The sequence below is a fragment of the Aricia agestis genome, chromosome 11, assembly GCF_905147365.1.
Source record: "Aricia agestis chromosome 11, ilAriAges1.1, whole genome shotgun sequence".
Classification (NCBI taxonomy): Eukaryota; Metazoa; Arthropoda; class Insecta; order Lepidoptera; family Lycaenidae; genus Aricia; species Aricia agestis.
In genome coordinates this window covers 11224058-11248971 of record NC_056416.1, presented here as the reverse complement: position 1 = coordinate 11248971, position 24914 = coordinate 11224058, and the positions used below count along the sequence as shown (strand labels likewise).

Below are 24914 nucleotides of genomic sequence, written 5' to 3'. Positions count from 1 at the left end.
CAGAGTTAGCTTTCCAAGTTGTTTAAATATTTCGCATACTTAATTACATATTGTTTTGTTTACATGCTTCTGTTAACTTATCAATAGAAAATTTTACATTTCCGATACGCCGTCTGCTTCTTCATTATCAGTTATCAATATTAAAACCTTCAACGTCACCGGTACCATGCGTTGTCTTGTTGACAAAGTTTGCGAAATTGCTAGTCGTCATTCACTCGAAGTCGTAAAGTTGTCAAGCAACCTTATCTAGGATGCATTGATTTACCGGTGTCAAACGTTCTCGATAGCGATTGCGAGGAGTGCGTGTGGTCCGGGTGGTGTTCGGTGCAATCGGTGCAGCGGAGTGTGGACTGTCGGGAGTCTGTCCGGAGGCTGTCGGGAGTCTGTCGGGAGTCTGTCGGGAGGCTGTCGAGAGGCTGTCGGACCGCTATCAGGGTCCGGCGCACGCGCGGGGAGTCGGCCGACGGTCGGCGGCCGGCGGACATGGCCGCTCAGTGCCCGCGACGCCGCGCTGCCGTCACACGTGCACGCGTCTCGTCTCTCGCTAACCACATCGCTCCGAATAAGTTCGAATATTGAAATACTCGCGTGTGATTCCGATCCCCGGTCCGCCGAGTGTTTTCTCCCGCTTTTCCGAGTGTTACTGTGCAGTTTCTAATGAACGATCAGTTAACGGAATACGGAAACTTTGATCTATAATTAAGGTAAACTATGGCAATTTTATTTCGTACTTAGCTCTCGTAGGTCCCGATCGAGATGTCTATAATTTTATTAGAAAGTTCCTTGCATACGAGTTGAAACTACACGTACGCGCTTACGAGGGTACCTATACTCGCCGGAGTTGATGTAACGTTAATGTTCGATGGAGCAAGTTAAATAACGACCGATACTACAAATATTGAATATTAACATACCGATGAGCTTAAAACGTAAGTGATAAATTATTACATACACTCGAGGACGCTAGCGCAACGTCTCTGTAACTCGCGAATGAATATTTCCTTGATATATAAACTGCGAAAATTGAGGAAGCAGTAAGTACAAGTTTACTTACATACTATGTAATATAATATTATTATGTTGTAATAGTTTTATAACCAAGGAACAAAAATAAATTCTATTTGTACGTGAATACCAATCTCATGAAACTCAGGCCTTAGAAATTTTGAAAAGAACTTGATTTTAAATTAATTCATCTTGATACTGAAATAAGAAGTCTTTAAAAAGTTTTTAACAAGCTTTTTAAGTATTCTTATATCACAGAAAAAGATAACTTTTCAGCATTCAAAGTCAGCTTTCGACTTTTTAATAATTATTATTGTTGCAATTTTGCGAGTGCTTTTTAACTTAAAGCGTAAAGCTTTTGTTCTTGTTACTCAACTATTTTCTTCTTAAGTTAAAAGGGAAATTATTTGAAGTACCATAAACTAGATCAAGCTAACAAGAATTGGTTATTCCTTTAAAAGTGTGTAATGTTATATTCACGTTAAACCATATTTTACATGCTTGTTATTAGTTTATTTGTTCATTAAAAGTCCTAATTATTATTATCAGTGTTAGTCGTTCATCTAGAAATCTAGATTTTAATACTCGATGTGAGATGTGGAATGCTTTTATATTCTAAATTAATGAAGTAGATCACTTAGATCATTAGCTTCCCAACCTTCCCCTGTGTACTGCGCACACACTTGAGCACTATAAAATTACTCCTGCGTACCTGGCCTGGTTTCAATGAAACTAGCCACCGTCACTGAAATCGGTGTGGGGAGTATTATTTATTTATTCCCAACCTACGCTTTAGTTTCAACAATTATTTTGTCTATTTTATTTGCTGCCAAGTGCCAGTATAACCTGTTGAAAGATCACAAGTGTCTAACAAGGCACACAACAGGGTACTGTAACGGTCGCGTTGCTGCAAGGTCTCCATGACCCACATTTGGCACCATCAAAAATCATTACGCAGAATTCAGATCACCGAAGGGCTAATGTTCATTACAAATAAACTTATTAGCCTGGTTAGTTAAGTGTCCTTAATTGCATGTTGGATGAGGATTGTATTCGTACTGAGAATTATGTTGTTGCTGTGGTGAATGTGAATTAAAATATTGTTATAATATTATATTGAATAACTGAAATATTTAAAAGTAGTTAAATAAAATTCTAAAGGATTCTGGAAATAGTTTTACCTGCAGTAGAAGTATGATGTAGTGAATTCGGAATATTATAAAATTTTAAAACTTATAAAAATATTAAGTAATCTTTAATTAGTGCTCTTAAAATTAAGTTTCTGTCATGTTGTAAATATGAAGGGACTTAATTGGGCTTTAGGTAGCTCTCAACCTTAGAACGTTTGAGATTTCGGCACAGAATAGATAATAATACAAGATTTCGGCAAATCATTTTCGAATAGCGTTTTGAGGATAAAACTTTTGTGCAAACATGTCCGGGAAAATCATTTAAGTATGTACTGTTATTTGCGGTGATATATTATTAAATTATTCCGAAATAATTTATTATATCAACATTAATTTGTTAACCGATGAATTTTCAATTTTACCGAAATCGGGTTAATGATGCTGGTAAAAAGTGCAATTTGCATAATGGAATAAGAATTAAGATGCTTGCATTAAGAAACCAAAACTGTTTCTAAGCAGTTTGGCCAAAATTGACACTGTCCATATTGTTGTTTTTGGAAATAGGCTAGAAACAAATTCTTTTAGAAATGTACCCTACATTGGAAACCAATTATGTTACTCATCAAATCCCAATTCCGATCCCAAAGGTGGATGACCGTAATTTTTTGTTCGGATTATGTCAACTCAATTTTTTTAAAATGAAATAAGGGGGCAAACGAGCAAACGGGTCACCTGATGGAAAGCAACTTCCTTGGACACTCGCAGCATTAGAAGAGCTGCAGGTGCGTTGCCGGCCTTTTAAGAGGGAATAGGGTAATAGGGGAGGGTAGGGATGGGAAGGGAAGGGAATAGGGTAGGGCATTGGGCCTCCGGTAAACTCACTCACTCGGCGAAACACAGCGCAAGCGCTGTTTCACGCCGGTTTTCTGTGAGCTCGTGGTATTTATCCGGTCGAGCCGGCCCATTCGTGCCGAAGCATGGCTCTCCCACGTGTATGACATGACTGACATTGCCTTATCAATTATCATAACTTGGCCAAATTATGTAGGTTCTTTATCTGCAGGAATATAGGAATAGGTACATTTTTCTGGTGAGACCTAAACTCGTTGGGATAAACTATTTTAAGCTGCTTTTTAACCGACTTAAAAAAGAGGTTATTTATGAAACATTTCCCCGTTTCGCTCGAATTGGATTATTCGAGTGTACGAATGGTGTTAGCAAATTAGAAGGGACAAGCAAATGCTAATGTATATTAGTGTCAATGACTTTCAGCTGTCAAAGCGTTGAGTAACTCTGAGTCTGCGCCTGAGCAGAGCCTCAGAGGCTTCGGTGAACGTGGAATGCTCTGTAACCGATCCCTTTGTAACCGACTACAAAAAGATGGTTCTGTGTTTGTGTTTGAATATACCTAAATGTATGAAATATGTATGCAGCGTATATGTATTATGTATGTTGTCACAAAATGTAAGTGTGTAAGGATTATGTTACTGTTTTAAAAAATATACTTAAGGTTTCATTATAACTTTAGCTTTAGCTACGTCTACACCAGATAGTGTTTGTTTGTACAAAACAATCAACGAAAATATTAGACCGATACTTATAAATGTTGCACTGATATATAAAATATTATATAAAAGATAGTAAGGAATTACAGAATTATCGTTCAAATTTATTTAGATCCAAGACTATTGCAATAAATCTTAGGGTGGGTTGCACCAACTTACTTTAACTATAACTTTAATCATAACAAAATGTCAAATGAACTGTCAAATCCCTAGTAAAAATCCATAATGGACACCATATTTGACGATAACCTTAACTATAACTACGCTTCTGGTGCAACCCACCCTTACTGTTTTTATATTGTTTGTGTGTAAATAGTTAAGTAGAAATAGCACTTCAGAAAGCTTTCAGTAAATATGAAATTATTCTCTAATCCGATACAATAACAATATTATTTTGACACTTCTGATTTACTTGTGAGCGATAACTGATTCATGTCTTTATTGATGCTGGCCTGGCATTTTATTGCTTAATAATTTTCGTATTAAGGCCCGATAACATTCTAAAACAGATAAGGGGCATAATTTTCACAAACTGATACAAATACATGACGTTTCCGCGATAAGAAAGCCATTTGCATCATATTTAACGAGATTATTGCATACCGATACAACGAAATCCTATTTTGGGTCGTGAGGTTTCTTGGTTCATATTTTCAACCACCACTGTAAGTTAGAACTATCAGAGAAGTTGATTCCTATGCAAATCGGGGACCTAAGTAGTTTGGTTGCGTTACGTCAAACCCAGCTGACAGATCACAATTAACATTGAATTGACATATTCGACGAAATAACGTTGGTCTGTCAATTGCATAGGAATCAACTTCCTCGATGGTCCAATCGTGCAATCTAAATAACCCAGTAGTCTGATTGTACAGTAATTTATACAATAATATAATATTACTTAGTTCATATTTTAAATCACCACTGTTGAGTACAATCGTGGAATCTAACTAACCTAGTAGTCTGACTGTACAGTAAATATTATGCATTTTTTATGAACGTAAAACTATTACATAGTTTATGGAGTTCTTTCCAAGTTCCAACCAAGGCGTTTAACATACGTTTCTAACTTTATGGGAATACTTCATGACCCTCAACTTCCTTGTGCCAAAATGTTTTTATCGCACGGGAACCGTACATTTTTCCGTATTCTATGTCCACACAAACCATAAAGTTAATATACCTAGCGGAATAGAGCAACAATCTCGAGCTGTCAAACGAAACCAAAATTGGTATACATCTGTGTGTAAAAATATGTGTACGTATACACTTATGCAAGCATGATTGAACATGAATTCTATGAGAATAAATTGTCAACGTGCGGCACGTGCCGACTGGACGTCAAAAAAAGAGTGCTGCTGTCATGTATCACACGTCTCAGTGTTACTGATAGTGACATCTCTTTTGCTCAGGCCTTTGTTTCTCTATTCCGCTAGGTATATTAACTTTATGACACAAACACACACACACAAAATATTCTATGTCCGTTTTCGGGACTCAATTTAGTTGAGAGATACTGAATTTCAGCGAAATCGGTTTGGGCGTGAAGAGGCAACAGACAAACAGACACACTTTCGCATTTATAATATTAGTATGGATTTTGGAGTTTTATTATGCCGACTGCAACGAAACCATATTGCAGCATTAACGTTGGTCTCAAGTACCAGAATTGGATCAATTCGAAGTATCACTCATAGATAGTATTTTTCAGAAGAGACGGGTGCTTCACCGTTTCAGCGAATGGTGACTCACGTGCTTAGTAATTATTAGGCGCACCCTTACTCATAATATTACTAATGATTCGTCTCGCTTCCGCTGTCTATTTTCAGACCTGGATACTGGATAGTAGTAAATTTTTTATATTTTTTGCTAACAAAAACGTATACATACAAATATTGCACTTTCGACAGTTATATCTGCAGGATTAACTTAAATAGGTACCAACTTCGATCAAGACATATTTGATCGAAGGCTCGAAGGGTACCAAGGAAGGACAAGGGAAAGTTAAGGGAAAGTTATTATCACATAGAAAATGTACGATTACGCGTCATAATCCGCGTAATTTTGGCCCGAAAGAAGTTGCGGACAATAATCTATATGTATAAAACTCAAAGGTGACTGACTGATTGACATAGTGATCTATCAACGCACAGCCCAAACCACTGGACGGATCGGGCTGAAATTTGGCATGCAGGTAGATGTTATGACGTAGGCATCCGCTAAGAAAGGATTTTGATAAATTCCAACCCCAAGGGGTTCAAATACGGGATGAAAGTTTGTATATAATAATATTACTTAAAAGCTCGTATTCTATATTTTTTAAAACACCTCGTTTAAAATACTCAAAATACATTACTCTATGAATCATGAGTCGTGACTCGTGACTCAGAACATAATTATTTCCTCCTGAATTGGAAAACCCTTTGACGATAACAGATTCTTGACAGTGATCCATAATCTATGATTAGTCAAAGATACTATAACCTCTTTAAAGATAAACTTGATGATGCTTGCAAATCCGTTGCGCAGAAATTGGTTTATCGCACATAATCCGTACTATACTCCACTCGGGCTAGCTTGTCGCTAGCGGTCGTTGACTCCCTGTCAAAAACTTGTCATTTTCCATATAAAACCACAATAAACAATATCTGACACTTCATTGTCAATCGCGGTTTATATGGAAAATGACAAGTTTTTGACAGGAAGTCAATGACCGCTAGCGACAAGTTAGCCCGAGTGGAATATAGTCAGGGAGCGCTAGAACAATTTTTTTTTATTACCATCAAGCTAATTTTTTGTGAGTTACTTCATTTTGATAACACGAAAACCATTTTTATCTGCTAAAATCTTGCAAGTGGTAGCTAACAGAGATATAAAGGATTTCATACTTTGATTTGATGGTCCTAAAATATGGATTGTTCTATAATTTGCAGGACAATGTTACTCTTAAATTATATAACAGCTAATAACCTATCAATATGCAAAAAAATCAGCTGGTTAGGGTTCCGTTTTAGGGTTCTGTAATCAACAAAACTTGGTTGACAATGGAACCCTAAAACGGAACCTTAAAACGGAACCCTAAAACGGAACCACAAAATTCAGGACAAGTTTTCGACCAAAATATTCCATATTACATTTCGCGTTCCCTTAAGACGTGCTTTGAGCTAAAAAGTTTTAAACTCATTATTTGCAAGTTAACGTGTTACATGGCAGCGTTTTTTTGTAACAGGGCAGTTTGGCCGTTCGAACGCGCAGACCAGACAAACACACTTTCGCATTTATATTATTAGTAAGGAATAAGGATATCTATCGAATCTGTCTGCGATGCGATGAATATTCATTTACTTACTGTGTAAATGTCTTGGTACAGGAAATAAAATTTGTAATGCCAGGTTCTACGGGTATTATTTCAAAACAATTATTACATTTGCATTTTAAGTGGATTATTTGTTTACATTTAGAATGTTGACTATGGTTGTTCGTAATAATAAGATATAATAATTACATTTTCTGAATGTGGGTTTCTAAACTCGTTGGATTGTTTGACAGTCAGCGATGTATCTATAACGTCAACGTATGAATAAAATTATTTTCTTTCGAACAAATTAGTGAATGATATAAATTAGCAACTACATAGACCAAACTTCCTCATCGTTGATAGTTCCATTATTTATTGGCACTTTAGATTTTTTATTCAAGGTACTACAATTGCCAATACAATAAGACTTAAAGTGGCAAAATTATTGGAGTTTTTCATCCTTTAAAGTAAGTATTTTTGGAATTTTGGTAATAGTAAGGGATAGTGAAGTAAACATTGTAATATTGTTTTTGTTAACCGTTAAACTTTATGACGTTTTATTGTAACAACTTCTTTGTATATTAAACAATCGAATAAACAATAGTTTTACAATAACTTATGATTTATGACGTATGAGTGGTTTTTAGAAATTTATTGCATAAATGAGCCGGTATAGTTCATTCAAATATAATACAATTTTAAAGTTATGATAAAAAATGTAGCTCGGCGTAGCCCATGACTAATTTTGATTTTTGGAAAAATAAGTAATTGTACGATAGCGAAATCGTTAGAAGAAATAATTGAAGACATGAGTGGAAGAAGCAGGTAAGTAATTGTTAAAAAATGGGCGTTTTTTTTGCATAAATAAAGGCTCTAGGGCCGAGAATGATTTGAAAAAAAATGTGTATTTTATGTAAGTATAGCCTATAGATACTTATATTAGCCAGATAATGAAGTAGTTAAGTTTACTAAAAAAGTTATATAATAAGGAGGTATAATACGTAATGACTTCTGAGCACGACTGTGCGGTGCGGAAAACAAATTGCCAATGATCATAGTCGAGCGGGAATTCTCCCACTACCTGCTCGATGATGGCGCCAAGTATGACAGAGCTACCAACATTCAGGAAAGAAAAGGAGGATCTGCGGAAACAGAAGTGCCTATCTCAATTATTATGCTTCAAATAACGGTCAAGTGTTTAATAGGGGCATAAATATGATAGCAGCAGTTATGGATCATTCCACATAAAAATAGCGGGTTTACAATATCCCAATCCAGCACTGGTTGCTACTAGAATAATTAACTAGAAAAATGGAAAAGGGTACTGGAATGTACTGAATTGTTTCGTTGAAGGCGTTGGATTGTTTGGCAGTCAGTAGATGTACCTAGTACCTAATACCTATAACGTCAAAGTATGAATGAAATTATTTTCTTTCGAACGAATTAGTAAATGATCTTAATCGTATTACGATTACGATTATGAATGAAATGGACCAATATAAGTAGTATTTTTTGTAACAATGACAAAAAAATTACGTGAGATATTTATTACAAAATTGCTGCACCGTGACGTGCATTTTCACGTTACGTTGACGTAAATTTCAACGTACCGTGCCATGCTACCGCAACTTTCCACGTTGATGACGTCGTGACCTGGGGATGTGGACAGGCCTTTAGATCACTGGATTGAAATAATGTAAGCCGGCCATATGTACGCGCGGGCGCTTATACTATTTACATAACTAAAGTGTGCCATAAGTGGTGATAATGAACTGTAACACGTCAAAACATGTTGATTCCTGATGTCTACGTGAATATCATGCTTTGCTATCATTTTGCAGCATAATAAATAATTGTGTAATAAACCTTATCAAGTACCTACCACAAGAGATAGAACTTTTTACTGCAATAGTGGCTTATGTAAACAGGCCTTAAGCTTTTTACTAAAAATGCAGAAAATCTAACTTACCACAGTGTATATTAATTTTCGTAAATATTATTTTGAAAAATATTATAATATGCTTAATTAATAAATTTAACGGTGATATAGGACCGGTATATTTTTTGTTTATTTTCGTCTTTCATTTTGCATCTTTACTCGTGATCATAGTACTTATACTAAAATCTCAAAGTTAATAATATTATAGGCGGCCTCTACCTTGGTCAATGATTGACAAATACAAGCAATTAGTAACGTTATTTCTTATAAGCTTATTCGTTACGCTATTACCAGCTTCACAATCATGGTGGCAACGATTGTTACCTATAACGACAAGACCGAACTAAAGCGAGACGACACGACGCGACACTTCATTTTCCATAGAACTGACGTTTGTAAAACGTTAGATTCACGTTTGTGAAACGTCAGATTCACGTTTGTAAAACGATCAGGTCTATAGAACGAGGTAGTGCGGTCGTGTGTTTCAAATAAAAGTAATTTGTAAATTACAAGGGGGATACTGAAAGTACCTTTGCTTGAATTTTAATAAATTGGTATTACTTTGGAAGCTGCATGAGTATAAACAAAAATAGGAAATTAATAACGGGGAAAGGAATGTTCATATTATACTGAAGATTATTGTTGTATTTTTATTATAATTTTGCTGCTTTCAAATTATGTTTAAGGCTCTAAAAACGGTAAATTACGGCATCTTCGTAGGGGGAGCGCTGGCCCAACGGATAAGCCTTTAAGTACCAAGCTTTGGAAATTCCTTTGTTTTAATATTGTAATTTGCAATACTGTATATGTCCGGATTACGGCATAATATTATCATTAATTACGTAGATATAATATTATGACAAAAACACTTTAAATCGTCTAATATAGTATAATTGAATGCCTAAATACTAAAAGGGCACTTGTCACACATGAATTTGCTGGTGAAAATTTTACAGGAGAAGGTAAAAACTAAATATTTCGTAACTGATAAGGTTTTACAATCTAGTTATTTTATATGTGTATATATGTATATTTAGCTATCATTTGGTAGAGAATCTTATTATTTGTTACAGCAGATTTCCCAGAAAAAAACACAAAAAAATATGGACGTGTGCCCTTTTAGTAAATATGGGTGGACATATGCCCTTTTAACATTTTTTGAAAATTTAATTTTAAATAAAAAACAGGTTTTTTACATTAATTATATTGCGAACTTTATTAAAATTAAATTGCACTCATAAACATGTTTAAATGAACTAATCTACTGTACGCCAATTGTAAATTCTTGTCCAAAACTCCAAAAATTCTTGTGGTATGTACTGTTCTAGTTTTTTCAAGTCAATCATTTTATTTTTATTAATTGGTACTACATCTTTGTATATTCGCTTGTCAGGAAAAGCAACCTTTTCATGCACATTTGTTTTACGCAGCTTAAATTTGTATTTTACTACACCATTAATGTATTCACTTGTTGTGACTAAATCCATTTCTGTGCAATCAAATTTAAATCCTCGTACTAATATCCGCTGCCAAAAGAAACCGTTAAATGAATGACGTGTGAATGACATTGATTGCTACGAACTGACTTCTACCAATTCGTTCAGAAATATTTGTAAAAACGGCACATGTCACGGGACAAGTGCCCTTTTAGTACTTAACAAAAAAGTTGATGGCGTTTCTGTGGTACTAAATGAACTCAAACAAGTGCCCATTTAACATTTAAGATGTAATTCAGTGCTGACAACACAACAAAGAAAAAAAAAAGTTTTGCTGATTTTAATGGACATGTGCCCTTTTAGTATTTAGGCATTCAATTGTGTAATTGTTTTAGGAGTCGACCGATAATAATGGATCGATTGGTAGGTTGGTTGGTATTGACGGTCTATGACGTATTGCCACAATTCAAAATATGTACACAGTAGTATATTTTGTGTAACACAGCAAGTCTTATTTTTAATCTTAATTATTGTTCAATATACTAGTATGTATGTTTTCAAAGATGTCGCTTTAAAGTGATTTCTAATCATTGATATTTCAACATGACATTGCCAGTCCTGATGAAATATCAATGATTAGAAATAACTTGAAAGCTGAAAGCAGCATGTTATACAATATGTTACTTTATAGAAAACTGACAAAGTTGTTATTTTATCTGATGTGAAGCAATATCAATCTAAGCGAGCATTTGGAACAGCTACTTACTCATTACTCACTGTTACAACAAAAGTTTGGAATAACGTTGTAAGCGGAGTGCGGACGGTATTCGAGTAGTTTGGTATAAAGAGGATCTACTATATGTTATTTACACTGTGTATTGACTTATCTACATGCGCTTAGGTAATAACTGAAGGAATTTCTATATTATCTAAGCTATACAATCGATTGTTTCTATCTTGATTGCTTCTTCAGTATCGAATTCCGATCATTCCATTCGTATGACGCTTATCTAATAATTGTCTTTTATACGTTTTATGTAGGTTTTTATTGAATAATTTTCATATTAAATGCCAATGAAGTACCAATTTACAAGCGATTACTATCTTGAATGTTACGCAAAGGTCTGAGCAGAGGGCGCTACAGGCACATACCGTTAAAAATCCGACCAAAATCAGAATATTGACAGAAACGTTGGCAACCGTCGAATAAAACTTTTTATTTGCTGGTGCTGCGTCTATGCTGGTGCTGCGTCTGGTGGGAGGACATTGCAGTAATATGATTCGTCTATGGCTGCCCATGACCGTCGATTGGGCATGCTATAGGCTTTTCAGTCATAGTGGCATAAGGCATTCACCGTTTTTCATCATGATTCATGACCTAAAATAGCCCTTCTAAGTGTTAAATTATATTGAATTTTATCTTTAAAACTACGCAACGGATTTTGATGATTCTTTCAGTATTAGATAGCCCATTTATCGAGGGAGGCTATAGGCTATATTTTATCAGGCTAAGACTAATAGGAGCGAAGAAATAGAGGAAAATGTGAAAAAAACGGGGAAAATCATTTGAAAGGGCTAACTTGAACTCGCTAATCTCAGGAACTACTGGTCCGATTTGAAAAATTCTTTCAGTGTTAGATAGCCCATTTATTGAGGAAGGCTATAGGCTATATTTTATCACGCTAAAGGGAACAAAGGGACATGAGGGAAAAAAAGCGACTTTGTTTTATAATATGTATATATAATATAGGTGCTAGCTATTCTAGTAATTTCTCTACAAGTATAGAATTTAAAGAATGTACGTATTTCTGAAGTTTTTCTTTGTGAAGGTATGAAACTATATTGTTACTAGATGTCCCGCGCGGCTTCGCCCGCGTAAATTAGGAATTTTACAGAAACCGTACATTTTCTCATAAAAATATTTCCCCCGTTTTTCCCACATTTTCCTGAGTTTCTTCGGTCGTATTAGTCTTAGCGTGATAATATAATGTAGCCTATAGTCTTACTCGATAAATGATCTATCTAACACTGAGATACGTTTTTAAATCGGACCTGTAGTTCCTGAGATTGACGCGTTCAGGCAAACATACTCTTCAGGTTTATAATATTAGGTAGGTATAGATTTTTTTAATTATCGCTTGACAAACTCGAGTCTCGATCTAAAAGACTATGAAATGGTATAATATGGTAGTGATGATGATGATGATGATGATGATGATGATGAATGTAATTTGCATAGTAGCATATGCTTTCTGTTCTTAAAACAACGCCGAAACTCCCAAACTTGTATCTATAAAGAATCAGGAGTTCTCTCAGCACCTTCCGAACCACGGTATACCAGGTATATCTCGGTGCAAAATCTTACTTGTTGGTAGCATATGCTTAGAATACTTCTCACGAAACCGAAGTCACCACATGTTTCCCTATAAGTTTGAGGAGGTTCCTCGATTACTTATGGATCCTTCATCAGATCACCACTTTTGTGAATATAATACCAAATTGGGATGATACCCTATATACCAAAAGAAAAATTTTGAAAATCGGTTAACAAACAGCTGAGTAATCGTTGAATATAAGAAAACGAACATAACACCTCCCCCATTTTGAAAGTCGGTTAAAATTGTAGCCTATGTGTTATTCTGATGTATAAGCTATATTATTGTAAAGTTTCATTAAAATCCGTTCAGTAGTTTTTGCGTGAAAGAGTAACAAACATCCATACATCCACACATCCACACATCCACACATCCATACATCCAAACAAACTTTCGACTTTATAATATTAAGTAGGATAATAAGGAAATTAACGTTTTTCAGTGTAACAAGGAAACTTATATGAATGAATTGATTGTATTTTTTGTGGTTTTCCTTTAGGAATATACTGTTATGTACATTGATATACCTTGAACATTTTGAAGGAAGGAAAATAATTTTATGGAATTTTCTTTCTAGTGGTTTTGAGGATTAAAATTAGATTTAAGGTTTTCCTTTTAGTGGCAAAATTTTACTACCTCTGTGGCTCAGTTGGTGGGCTGTTGGAAGCTCAAGCCGAGGGCCGTGGGTTCGAATCCCGCCGACGGAACAAAAAGTTTTCAAAGTTCCTGCGTCATGGATGTGTAACACAAGTCCTTCAGGTACTTAGCACGGGGCCAGACTGACGTGGTGTGAAGCGTCCTTTAAAAAAAACCTTATATTTTACGAATTCATCTTTATATTATGATGTATCACATGGAATATTTTCTATTTTGGCCACGTAGCAAAAAAGCCTTGTAGTACTCTACATACGACAGCTTGTGCATTGTTTCTTAGACTTGTGATTATTAGATTTCTACCTTAATTACATATTACCGCACATAATTGACGTTGTATGAAGTGCAGTTGTGTGTAATGTGTATGTAATTGTCGGTAATACTCTTAAATACTTATCACAGTGAAGATAAGTAGAAGACTTTGGAAGCTGGAACCAGTTCATTGGCTTAAGTCTCTATCGCGGTTTCTATTCTAAAATAGATAGCTAAGCTTCTAGTTATTTCTCAAAAATTCTTACTATTTATGACTTTTCTTAACTTTACTTTTATTTCTCAAAACTTTACAGTTTTTAATAGCTTTTTAGAAATTGATTACTTATCAGTTATTCTGCCTCTCTTATAAAATAGAATTGAGTAAAATGAGATGATACAGTAGTAAGATACAATAAAAAAATTGGGCATAAAGCTACATTTACGCCCGGTCACTTAATTACTTTTCTCAAGATAAGTCTCTACATATTATGTACCATCGAGGAAGTTGATTCCTATGCAATTGACAGACCAACGTTATTTGGTCGAATATGTCAATTCAATGTTAATTGTGATCTGTCAGCTGGGTTTAACGTAACGCAACCAAACTACTTAGGTCCCCGATTTGCATAGGAATCAACTTCTCTGATAGTACCTACTAGAATATACAATATAATATTATGAATGTAGCACCGCGGGACTACCGCGGTGCTGCATTATTTCCGATAAGATGTTTTAGCACATATTGTGTGAATCCAGAATGTCAGCTAACTCCATACCAAACAACCAAATAATAAAATTTTATACGTGGGAGAGCCATGCTTCGGCACGAATGGGCCGGCTCGACCGGATAAATACCACGTTCTCACAGAAAACCGGCGTGAAACAGCGCTTGCGCTGTGTTTTGCCGAGTGAGTGAGTTTACCAGAGGCCCAATCCCCTAACCCCTACCCTATTCCCTTCCCTACCCTCAACTATTCCCTTCCCTTCCCTTCCCTACCCTCCTCTATTACCCTATTCCCTCTTAAAAGGCCGGCAACGTACTTGCAGCTCTTCTGATGCTGCGAGTGTCCATGGGCGACGGAAGTTGCTTTCCATCAGGTGACCCGTTTGCTCGTTTGCCACCTTATTTCATAAAAAAAAAATAACTTTAACCTTTTAGACGGGAAGAATTAACAAACATACAAAATTACAAACTTTCGCATACATAAATAATATTTGTATGGATACTGCAGGGCGTAGAGCGTTGACAATCGAAGTCACAATTACGTTTTATCAATAGGTCTATTATGAGTCGATCGCTATCTCGGGCCGCGAGTCAGGAGGTTAATGAGAGGCCACAACCTACAGTTAAACGTTTATTATGGTGAAATAATTAGGCAGACCGGCAAAATGACGATTAATTGCCTGTTGACATGTCTTTTTTGGTCCCAGGACATTTGAGGACATTGACAGCGTGTTCCTGTTGGTACTGTAGGCACCAGGCACATGAGTAGTACTCGTACTTGGGAGTTTTTCATTTATTGCATAATAATATTATCCATGTAACTTAATATAATTATAAATGCGAAAGTGTATCTATCTGTCTGTTGACTGTTATCTCTTCTCGCTAAAACCACTGAACTAATTTTGCAAAAATTTGGTATGAAGATACTTTGAGCACTGCGAAAGTACAGGGGAAACATTTTGTGCCGGAAAAATGTGTGATTGTTGAGTTGCAAGCGTCATCTAGTAATAATATCTTATATCTTTAAAGAGCTATATATATAATAGGAATCTCGGAATCGGCTCCAACAATTTTCATGAAATTTAGTATTTATGGGGTTTCGGGGCGATAAATCGATCTAGCTAGGAATCATTTTTAGAAAATGTCATTTTATTCGTGTTTTATCGAATACCGAGCAAAGCTCGGTCATAATATTTAAATGCTTAAGGTAAGTAAGTATTATATTATAGTTCTCTACCGTAAAGCGAATTAATTTACTTTTATTTAATTTAATTGCTGTTATGTTTTGCACAAAAACCAGATCAAAATAGACTTTCGTTATGGAAGAGTAGCACACTGAATGGCTCCCAATCATAAAATGCGCAAGAATCAGAAATTACGCTCATTCATTTTATTTAATAAACCTCGACCCTGTTATCATAATCAGAAGTGGGATTGGCTGCAATCTGTGTTTACGAACTTGTGAAACACTGCGCAGACTCTATACAATAATAAACTTCGAAGCGAATTAAATAGGTAATGGTTATAATAAAAGAGCTTGCGGCTGGTCGCGGTACTTAGGCTGCGTCCATAAAAAATCACTAGTTCAGTAGAGTAGCGTTAAAATAACTGAAGACATGAGTGGACTTGATCCACTAATATAAGAGCAATTACTCATTTCCTTCCTTTATAATTTGAACAAACCTTGTATCTTACTACTTCTATAATCTAGCTAATATATCTGGCTTTACGTAGTCCAAAATCCACATTTTTTCATTTCAAATCGTTTTAAAGTTTTCGAATTATTAGTTATCCACTTCGTCCACTCATGTCTTCAATTGTCGCTTAGGTGTGAACGAAAAAGTGAATGTATGTATGGAAATAGAACTACGTAATGCTTGCTCACCGTCTGCCGACAGTCAGTTTCGTGTCAGCAGCCTTATCATCATCAGCAGCCCCAGACCAGCTAATGAAATAACTGAGCAGTGATAAAGCTATAATTGTTATACCGACACACTTATGGGACGATAAAGAGTTCCCATTATCATTACACGATAGCCACGTTAGGATGATGTAATGGGTTAAAGTTAACCATTTTTATTGTTGTGCAATAGGGTGACTAACTGAAATATTATAATGAGCTATTGTCGCGACAGCGGCTTAAATTAATGATCTATGAATTGGTACGGCTCGCATTTATTATGGAAAGAACTCGAAAGCATGCTGCATGACTGTATATTGACAATCCTTTTCACCGTGTTAAACGCTGCAACACAGGTTGCAACGTATCGAGCACGCGATTCTCAGCTTTAAACCCTAGAGTTTCGGACTATATCGTCGCGGTGAATGTAAAAAATTGCGGCTGGCGACAATCAGGCTGCGTGGGCTCTATCGGCCGAGGTCGAGCCGCTCACCCCGCTATCGTGCTCATTAAATCTATTAATAATTCATCTGGTACTTCTTACCCCATTGTTCTTTGGTACCATTTTCCGTTGCACTCTGGTACCATTGTTCTTATTACTTTCCGCTGCATATCTCACCTTCGCGCTGAGGACGTTGACTCGCAGTTCATCTCGCTGATTCCAATGACCTTTATATTTATAAACGCCGTTTTTAGTCTTTATTTGTTTCAAAGAGTCGCAAATTAAACGCGTGAGTACTTACATTAATATTGCATGTAATCGCATGCTTCGGGCTTTATTATTGCTACTTTGTTTTTGATGCTGGAATTAAAAGGTACTTTACGTATTTCTACTATCGGATTCCGGTTTTGTAACTACGTATTGTACGTAATTTGTAGAGTACGATTATAACATTGATTTGAGAAAGTTTGCTCTGTTATTATTTGACCATTTCTTTGTCCATTCAACTTCATCTAATATTTATATGTTCATCTAAGTGTAACTTATCCTAACCAAACAAACTCAGATAAAGATACATTCGTGTGCAAAAAGGCCTCTTTTTGTTCATACTATAATATTTTGTATAAACATCCTCCGTCCTCTTCACTCCCATGGTTCATTGCGGATGAAATGCAATTTGTGTATATGTCCGTTGCACTCGGGTCCGAATGTTCGCTTAGCGGTATTCTAGCAGCCACTCCCTTATTTGACACATCCTGTGCCACACCTTTAACAGTTACCAATTATATTAACAAGCTGCGCCCTCAGCTTCGTTCGCGAAATTCCGCTTGTAATGCTCGGATTCATTTTTTAAGTACTTCTTCAGCTTAAATACCATCATCATCATCTTTTTTGAATTCATCAAATAAGTATTGTGGTGCCAAATTCACATTGTAGATTTAATAATTTCATTTGTGAAGTAGTGTAAGAAGAAAGCCAATTGAATTCCAAACGTATAACACGTATGCTACAAGTAGAGTGCGTTTTGTTGTACAAATATGTGTAATTCCTGTTCAAAAACTCAAATTTCGCTTATTATTTAGCAAAAATGTGCAAAGCAAAATCCTTGGTCAATGATCTACCACCTACCGTAATGGAGTTTCAGTGTTAGAGTTGTTAATTTAATTAGCTGGCGAGCTGAATGCGCTATAAACAGTGATTGTCGCCAGATAAGCTACATTTTAGTTTTTAACTACTGTTACATACTTGTAAAAAATAACGTTTTTTAACTTCAGGAGACGCGCAATAAAATTGGCCAAGTATGAGTCGAACTCGTGCACGAAGGATTCCGTACCGTCATAGAGCGAAAATAGGCCAATAATTGTGTTTTTGTATGCCCCCTTAATTTAAAGTACACATAATATAATTAAGGACTTTTTGAAAAATAAATTGCCTCCGTGTTAATGACATCGAGCAAAAAAGGCTAAAAAAATCACGTTTGTTTACGGGAGGTTAAAATATTATAATATATTAATTTTATTTTGTTTTTAGTATTTGTTGTTATGGCGGCAACAGAAATCAATCAAACAATCTGTGAAAATTTTAGAAGTCTAGCTATAGCGGTTCTTGAGATACAGCCAGGAGACAGACAGACAACGAAGTCTTAGTAATAGGGTCCCATTTTGACCCTTTGGGTACGGAATCCCGAAAAGGAGGGGAGGAAATACTAACTTCTCTCTTACGTCTGGCGGGGTTCTATACTCTACTTCCGTCTAACGAATATATTTTGATATAAGATCGCGTATCCTGACGCGAGTTTAAAATTTTTACTCATAGTCATACCAAAAAAAAAAAACTGCAGTCTGCACGATGAAGTTAAATAATTTTTTATTTTTACGACTTCTGTGGCTCAATGGTGAGCGCGTTGGTACCTCTAGCCGGGGGTCGTGGGTTCGAATCCCACCGACGGAACAAAATGTTTTTAATGTTCCCGGGTCTGGATGTGTATTAAATATGTGTATGATATAATAAAAATCTTAAATATATGTATAGTATAAAAGTATTAAATATATTTCCGTTGTCTGGTACCTGTAACACAAGTCCTTTAGGTACTTAGCACGGGGCCAGACTGACGTGGTGTGAAGCGTCCATAGATTTTATATTACATGTTACAAATATCTATCGTCTGGACTTAACAATGACCTATCTCCATTACTTCGCTGTTTTGTCTTTGGATAACCATTAATTTGCCTAAAATAATTTTTATTTTTATTTTACAGTAAATATGGTATGCGACATAATTATTAAAGAATAATTTCATTAAGAAATCCACAAATCTATAAGTCACAGAACCACACAAGTATGTATATTGAATATCCAATTCCTTATCAGCGCAAGACACAGTCCAAAATTAGCATAGATAAAGACGGTTATTATTACAGATTTCTGTCAATATTTGTTAGAGATAAATGGTTGCAACGGTAGGATAATTGTTGTGTTTAAGAGATTACAGGCGAGCCTATATTTACTTAATAACTGTATCAATTACACCTAAAAGGAGTTACTTAGAACTTTGTTTCGTCTTAAACAAGTGTCAGTTTATACGAAACGAAATGTGGTGTGACGTAGCATTAAACTTGAAATGTCAAAAAATATTGCTGTTTGATATTTGATACAGTTGTTAAGTAAATGTAGGCTACATTTACTTAACAACTGTATCAATTACACCTAAAAAGAGTTACTTACAACTTTGTTTCGTCTTAAACAAATGTCAGTTTATACGAACCGAAATGTGGTGTGACGTAGCATTAAAGCGAGATACAAACTTGAAATGTCAAGTAATAATCGGCCAAGTGCGAGTCGGACTCGCGCACGAAGGGTTCCGTACCGTTAAAGAGAAAAAATAGGCCAAAAATTGTGTTTTTTGTATGGGAGCGCCCCCCTTAGTTATTTATTTTATTTAAATATTGTTATTAATTATTAAAGTACACAATATATATTTAAGGACTTTGTGAAAATTTCAAGTGCCTATCTCTTATCATTTTTGATAGCGAGCAAAATAGGCAAAAAAAAAATAGGTTTGTTGTATAGGAGCCCCCCTTAAATATTAATATTACTTATTTTGTTTTCAGTATTTGTTGTTATAGCGGAAACAGATACTTAATCTGTGAAAATTTCAGAAGTATAGCTATAGCGGTTCTTGAGATACAGCCTGGCGACAGACAGACAGACAGATGGACAGACGGACAGACAACGAAGTCTTCGTAATAGGGCCCGTTTTTACTCTTTGGGTACGGAACCCTAAAATTATATATGTTGTTTGATATTTTTTGATTGCTTTATGCATCGCCAAGTCGCGCCTCGTTTCCACGTGCACTGACCCTAAATCTGTCGGTACTAATAGATATAATAAAGTAAATCAAGGCTGCTCTAATGTGACCTAGTTGGATACCTAATCTTTATAATAAAGCTTACATTAGTTATCCGTTTAATCCGATCCAATAACGCATCTCTTTGTGACGTCGGCAAATGACTCGCAAAAAGCATGATATCGCACGTCGCACGCATGACGATCGAGAATTAAGCGAATATTGATATTGTGAGTGAGCTCAGCGAGGCGGGTCGTATTTTTCATAAAAATCTATAATAATAATGATAATATCTATGGACGCTTCACACCACGTCAGTCTGGCCCCGTGCTAAGTACCTGAAGGTCCTGTGTTACGGGTACCAGAGTCCAGACAACGGATATATTATCCTACTAATATTATAAAGGCGAAAGTTTGTTTGGATGTATGGATGTGTGGATGTATGGATGTTTGTTACTCTTTCACGCAAAAACTACTGAACGGATTTTAATGAAACTTTACAATAATATAGCTTATACATCAGAATAACATATAGGCTACAATTTTAACCGATTTTCAAAATTTTTCTTTTGGTATATAGGGTATCATCCCAATTTGGTATTATATTCACAAAAGTGGTGATCTGATGAAGGATCCATAAGTAATCGAGGGAACTCCTCAAAACTTATAGGAAAACATGTGGTGACTTCGGTTTCGTGAGAAGTATTCTAAGCATATGCTACCAACAAGTAAGATTTTGCACCGAGATATACCGTGGTTCGGAAGGTGCTGAGAGAACTCCTGATTCTTTATAGAAACAAGTTTGGGAGTTTCGGGGTTGTTTTAAGAACAGAAAGCATATGCTACTATGCAAATTACATTCATCATCATCATCATCACTACCATATTATACCATTTCATAGTCTTTTAGATCGAGACTCGAGTTTGTCAAGCGATAATTAAAAAATCTATACCTACCTAATATTATAAACCTGAAGAGTATATTTGCTTGAACGCGTCAATCTCAGGAACTACAGGTCCGATTTAAAAACTTGTCTCAGTGTTAGATAGATCATTTATCGAGTAAGACTATAGGCTATATTATATTATCACGGTAAGACTAGTACGACCGAAGAAACTCAGGAAAATGTGGGAAAAACGGGGGAAATATTTTTTATGAAAAAATGTACGGTTCGTAAAATTCCTAATTTACGCGGGCGAAGCCGCGCGGGACATCTAGTATTTAATAGTTTTTATACTATACATAATATATTGAAATTTTTTATTATATATGATACACATCCATGACCCAGGAACTTTGAAAAACTTTTTGTTCCGTCGGCGGTATTCGAACCCGCGACCCCCAGCTTGAGCTACCAACAGCCCACCAACTAAGCCACAGAGCCCAGAGTAATAATAAATAGTATAAATGCGAAACTGTGTCTGTCTGTCTGCAGTCTATCTGTTACCTCTTCACGCCCAAACCACTGAACCGATTTTGCTGACAATTAGTATGGACAATGGACATACTTTGATTCCCGGGAAGGGATATGATGCTTTTTATCCTGGAAAATATACGGTTCCCGCTCGATAAACGAATTTTGGCGCAACGGAGTTGCGGGCTTCATCTAGTGTGCTTCATAAGTTATGTCCCATCGCGCACCAAAAACTTGTAAGGAATAATAAATAGCCGAATATAGAAACTCCTCATTTTCGGAACTTTATAACCTCATTTTTGGAAGTCGGTTAAAATGCGACCCGCTTCGTCACAAACGAGGAAACACCATAAAGTTAATATACCTAGCGGAATAGAGAAACAAAGGCCTGAGCAAGAGAGATGTCACTATCAGGTAAGCTGCGTGGTAAAAAGAGACGTGTGATACATGACAGCAGCACACTTTTTTTGACGTTCAGTCGGCACGTGTCGCACAGTGACAATTTAATTTCATAGAATTCATGTTCAATCATGCTTGCGTAAGTGTATACGTACACATATTTTTGCACACAGATGAAAACCAATTTTGGTTACGTCTGACAGCTCGAGATTGTTGCTCTATTCCGCTAGGTATATTAACTTTATGGGAAACACACGACCCGGAACTCAACCCTCGCCCTTGCCGATCGTCGAACCTGCCGAGAAAAAACACGATCTCGTTTACAGTTAGAGTTAAGTAATCCGAGTATCGAGAAGCGCACGTGTCGAGTTTTTGTGGCGCGTTCCGTTCGTCTGGTATGTCGAATTCGAGTGGTTAGCCTTACGGCGACCTTGCTGCAGCCTCTATCGGTGCTTCTGTGAAAGTAGGTGACGCCATTGTCACAATCTTACGTAGCCCTACAGATTAAAAATCAGCTTTCTAAATTCTCTCGTAAGCCACGAAATGAATATGATAGATGGCGTTTTATTATGCATATCGAGTTTCACTGTGCCGGAGTAATTGGTATAAATGATTGGGTGAATTATTTTTGGTTTTGGAAATTCCCATGATATTAAGAAGCTTTCAAATTACGTGCATATTTATGGATGTCTTTTTGCGCTAACAATACTCCTTTTCGGGGCAGTCGGGAAAAAAAGTAGTAGTAGTAGGTCCAGTATGTTATTTTACAGCTTTGAAAAAATACGTATTTTCAGCTATTTCTGGATTTAATACAAATTGAATACAACAACCAAAAGGTCTAGGCAACGAATGCTGAAGTATATAGTAAAATTTAATCGTATGTTATTTAAACCTGAAAATAAAAATTACACAATAACAACAAAATAGTAAAGTAGTAGTAAAATTTTTAAGATCTTTGTTGTTGGTATGGCAATCTTATTATTAACTAGCTGTTCCCCGCGACTTCGTCCGCGTCAGCAAAATGTGATAACAAATATAATAAAAAAGAAAGAAAATATCCCCTTTTTAAGGTTCCTTTATAAAAAAGTAAAATATATTATCCTCCTTCTTTGCGGAAGTCGGTTAAAAAGTAGCCTAAGTCCTTACTACATCAGCTCAGCTATGTGCCTAAAAAAGTCCCGTCAAAATCGATCCAGCCATTTCAGAGATTAGCCGGAACAAACAGACAGACCGACATACAGACAAAAATCGTAAAAAATTTTGTTTTGGTGTCTGTACATAGGGTACATTCATATGCATTTAGTAAAAAACGGTTTTTTCAATATTACAAACAGACACTCCAATTTTATTTATATGTATAGATGTATAAATGTATAGAAGATGTATAGATGTTACAAATTAAAAATTTAATAATTGACTAAACTTATACGTTTAAGTGACTACTGCCTGTCTCCTTCTTTACGTTTAAGGCCTACGGAGATGCCGTAATTTACCGTTTTTAGAGCCTTATTAACTCATAATTTGAAAGATACAAAATTATAATAAAAGTACAGTAATAATCTTCAGTATATGAACGTTCCTTTCATAGTTATTAATTTCCTATTTTTGTTTTTATACTCATGATATCGGCTTCCAAAGTTATACCAATTTATTTCAATTCAAGCATACATTCAGTATATCCCTAGTAATTTACAAATTACGTTACTTGAAACACACGCCACAATCGACAATCATAATATTAATACGCGAACGAAAAACTTTGTAGCCCTTTTTACGAAAAATGGGGAAACGTAGGTGCATGTAATTTTGCACAGTTATAGTTTATATGGTGAAGGAGTGCATCGAACAAATATTATTTTGAAATTATGCTTTTATCATACATTTTTTTAACAAATAAAGCATTACACACACACATGAGAAATGACAGATTTTTTAGTGACAAGCCTTATTTATGGTTGAAATCTGTTGACAAATAGAAAATGGATTATAGTTTTTTTTATTGAATCTAAGATACTATTAGATAATGCTTACACGGCCAGTCTGAGATCAGCTAAGTCCCAGAGACAAGAGTTGAAAAAAAAAATCAATATTTTTTACAAAATATAGGTACCTAGTAAGTAGTCCTTATGTCGTTGAAACTAAGGTCGAATTTCGACCATTGGGCGTTCTCTAGTTTCATTAACTACATACTGGACGTTTGAATTTTTTAAAGTCAATCCATACTAATATTATAAATGCGTAAGTGTGTCAGTCTGTCTGTCTGTTACCTCTTCACGCCCCAACCGCTGAACCGATTTTGCTGAAATTTGCTATGGTAATCCCCAAGCGGCAGCCGGCTGCCGCATAACAATTGAAAATCTTTTGTGTCTGCGATACCCACGATGGAGGTGTCTCTACAAGTTTTATCATTCCAACTACTACAACTACTTTTTTTAGAAATAAAGTGCTTAGTGCCACCTTATACTTTACAATATCTGTAGTCTTTTTTAGTTTTGTTTGATTTTAAAGGCTTTTGCCATCCGCCCAACCGCGGAACTGATTTTTCTATTTAAGAGGGCGACTAACCCCAAAAATCAAACATCGTCCTCCTCTCTTCACACTCACGCCCGTTATCATATGCCAGGTGAAAAAGAACGACGCGGATTCATCGCCAAATTAGTTTTTTCTCAATAACTCGATAAATATACAACATTTTAAAAATCCGCTAGGTCAATCTCTCAATGATAAAATTTTATACAATGTGTTAAAATATTAACTTAGTTCAATGCACGGTTATGGCAATAAATGAAAACTTCGTGAAAATTTGATGCATCTTTGTGTTTTTTTTCTATCGAGAAAATTTTAAGATACCGTGTTTTTGCTCAGATTGAATTCTTGGAAATATAATGTAGGATCTAATTTTAGAAAATGAAACAATTCAGGGCTTATTTTCAAGTATAAAAATAAATTTTAAAATCGACACTTTAGGGTTAGTCCCCCCTTAAGGTATTAGATACTTTGAGTCCGGGGAAAGGACAAAGGATACTTTTAATT

The 24914-nt window shown here is 35.7% G+C and overlaps 1 protein-coding gene across 2 annotated transcripts in view; it reads left to right on the top strand.

Moving 5' to 3' along the window:
* The first annotated feature begins 305 nt into the window (after positions 1–305).
* Positions 306–24914, top strand: part of LOC121731499 (BMP-binding endothelial regulator protein) — an 88690-nt gene continuing 64081 nt past the window's right edge. The window contains exon 1 of one of the 2 annotated variants that reach the window (XM_042120932.1): positions 306–704. The gene's annotated coding sequence lies outside the window, so the exon portion shown is untranslated. The remainder of the gene's footprint in view (positions 705–24914) is intronic. The other variant, XM_042120931.1, reaches the window with a different exon arrangement.